Consider the following 3,204-nt stretch of genomic DNA (forward strand, 5'->3'; position numbering starts at 1 on the left):
ATTTTCCCTGGATTTCGATCCTAATTAGTAATCCTCTGCATGTTGGATCCAATCTATTACAACTTTACATGGACATGACATGATTAATGGAACATGTTGACACTGAAGATTAATCCTCAGATTATAAATGGCCAATTTATATGAACTCCAAGAAGAGTTATATCCGCTGTGAAGGATAAATTAGGTGAAATTCACAAGATTTCTTGAGTGTTGAGTTGAGAGTGAAGTGAAGGGAAGTGATGTTCATTGGGCTCCATAATCATTGAAGAACTGATTAGTGCAGTCTGTGCAATTTTTGATCAACTACACTTTTCATTCTTTTGCTTTCATCAGCTCTCTGCCAGTTTGAAATTACTCCTTATAATCATGGCACTGTCTAGCCGATCAATAACCTTGCTGACCCATAGAGGAACTGTCAACGGTCGAGACTTAATTAAGCTTCCTAAAGGTGCTACAAAAAGTCCTGTCTAGTTTCAAGATCAGGTGTTGGGTTTCTCAATTAATCCCATTCCTTCCATCTTCTCAACTACTTATTTCACAGCCTTGAGCAAGACTCTGGCACCCAACAAGACTGTTGCCTGATAAGGATCTCTAGAGAATAGTGGCTGTCATGCTGTACTAACTTATCTATCCAATGTTTTTTAATGTGAAGATGTTGCTAAATTCAAGGAGATCTGGAAAGAGCTATCCCTCACATTTTCATTCATCTCCAAGATGCTTCAAGGACTTGGAGCAGTTTTTCATAAGAGATCTCTGACCAGACACCAAGTCACCAGTCCCATGCACTTTAGGAAACCAGAACATATCTAAGCTTCTCACAGCTGGTCTAAGACTCCTTGCAGAGAACAATGGGATTACAACATATAACTGAGCTAATGGCATGACCTGGTTAATCCGGTCCATCATGTGTTGTAAGAATAACCTTGAGGACAGTTGTCTCTCCCCACATTTTGACTGCAAGTGGATACTGGAAAAGAGCTTATGTGATTGTAATACTTTCATTTTCTGAAGGATTTGATTAAAGTTCATGACCCCTTTAAAGCCATTTGCAGACTGTAATCCAAGACAAGCCAGTTTTGTCTATACATACAGTAAATGTTGCTGTCCTTAGTTTTACCATCAAATTACCTTGGTCTGTCAATGTATAAATTATCACATGAATTGCTGCAAGTGCTTCTGAATCTTTGTGACGTTTTGTGATGTCCTTTTAAACGAATGACAGTGGACTTGTAGGATGCGTGCTGGGTTGCATGAGCACAATCTTTGAATTGCAGCAGGTGGGGAACGCTATTATGGTTGCACAATGTTGGTCACTCACTTGACTGGAGCAGCATCCAAATTTGTTTACGTTCAAATTATGTACTGCATTTGATGAACTTATTTCCCAACCATTTAAAAAATCATGCTGTATAAGTATGCATATTTGTGTAGTGAGTGGGTGACGTAGACGTCACTCATTGGTTATGTCCAATTAGGAAAAGCGTATTTAAATAGGCTGTGTTGTGATGTAATCGGTTGTAACATCCGCTCTATTGTGTTGTCATTCCGGCTCTACGTGCTGCAGGAAAAAGGTATTTGTAAGCGTTTATGGGTGATTTATTTTCCTAGGATATGACTACTAAATATTCTCTGTTGGTGCTGGTATAGACTGGGAGTTAGCAAGCAAATCAGTGGGACCTTTTGATACAGGAGCCGATAGGAGGGAGTTGGCTGGCTGTTTATTCAGGTGAGTGGCGTTCACGTGGGCTTAATGTTGGTGTGCGTGCGTTTATAATGTGTATCATTGCAGCGTTTTGTGGCGCGGGTTGTTAGTGGCGTCCGTGCAGCAGCTGCAGTTCACCTAAGTGAACAGAATTATCATCTTCGCGGCGTCCGTGCACCAGTTATAGTTCACCGAGGTAAACAGAATCGTCATCGTCGGTATGTATTGAACATTTATTCCATTAGCATTTATTTTACTATATTCTGACCCTTGGTATCTTCGTGTTGGATAGGTTGGGCATGACATGCTGCAATATGTGGCAGTAGGGTGAGCGGCCCGGCCAGCGCTGTTGTCTCGCTTGGATTTTTGATTTTCTTTTCTTTTGTTTCCAGTTAATCTGGTTTGTTGTCTGTCTGAAAGGTGAAATGGTGAATTGATGTGTAGTTTTCTTTTTTTTTTCTCTTGTCTTTAAGATATTTTGTCTGGTCGTTGTTGTATGTGTTTGTGACTTAAGTTGAGTTATTCTTTTGGTTTTTGTTAAAGACTAAAAGGAGTTATTCTCCTGTGTTCGTATGTCCATTATTGTGATTTATTTCTTTATGTGATTTTCATGACATTATTGGGGACGCTGGATTTTCGGGCTGTGTAAGTCCAGCTAACTGTTCCATTCTGAACCCATTTATTGTTTTGTATTAGTCTACACCGCTAGTGGTGTAAAATTGTTTATTGTATATTTGTATTCATTATTTTCTTGTATTTCCATACAGGAGCTGAGGGCCACTTACGAGGGTGTCCTGGGGCTGTGGTAGTGGGGTCTCCTGTGCACTTGAGTGCTTTACTTTCACTTGTGTGGTGTGGTGAGGTGTGAGTATGAAGTGAGCTTTTACTTTTTGCTTTTCTTATAGGCCACTCCCAGCCGGGGGTGCCCAACGTAGATGTCCTCCAGCCCTGTATGGTCACGTTGATGAATGTGTTGATCTCTGTTGTAATTTACCGTTGCTGGTATTGACATCTCAGCCTTTCAACTCATTTCTTTGTAATTTATTGTAGGTATGTTGAATTAGTGTTTGTCTAATGCTCCATTGAGGGTGGTTTTTAGAGTGTGACTGAGGCTTGTTATAATAAAATATCCTTTTGTAGAACCCATGACTCTGCCCAGTTACTTGCTGATAACGAACCTGTGTGCTCTGAGTAGATAAAAGCCGGTGGCTTGTAATATATTCTTAGGGTGCAAGTCCCTAAGTGGCGTAGTCAACAACCAAAAATTATATCAAGAATCATTCTTTAGGTTAGGCTGACTCCCGCCTGGTCTGTAACCGTTCGGTCACATTTGTATTATGAACTACTACATCTGCCATGTTCCCAGCTAAAGGCCAAAGTATACTTTTTTTTTCTTTTTTTTTTTTTTTAAAGTCAAACGCACAGCCTTTCAAAGTACTGTATACTCCATTTGATAGTGTGGTTCAAATCTGCAGTATGTTTTCAGAAATTTGGATGACATT

The 3,204-nt window shown here is 40.0% G+C and overlaps 1 long non-coding RNA gene across 1 annotated transcript; it reads left to right on the forward strand.

Annotated features, from left to right (window-relative positions):
• The first annotated feature begins 1,499 nt into the window (after positions 1 to 1,499).
• Positions 1,500 to 2,577, forward strand: LOC131528935 (uncharacterized). The gene is made up of 3 exons (XR_009267955.1): positions 1,500 to 1,571; positions 1,648 to 1,726; positions 1,790 to 2,577. It is a non-coding gene; the product is annotated as an uncharacterized LOC131528935 (long non-coding RNA).
• The last annotated feature ends 627 nt before the right edge of the window (positions 2,578 to 3,204 follow it).

Source organism: Onychostoma macrolepis, chromosome 21 (assembly GCF_012432095.1).
Source record: "Onychostoma macrolepis isolate SWU-2019 chromosome 21, ASM1243209v1, whole genome shotgun sequence".
In the NCBI taxonomy this organism is placed as follows: Eukaryota; Metazoa; Chordata; class Actinopteri; order Cypriniformes; family Cyprinidae; genus Onychostoma; species Onychostoma macrolepis.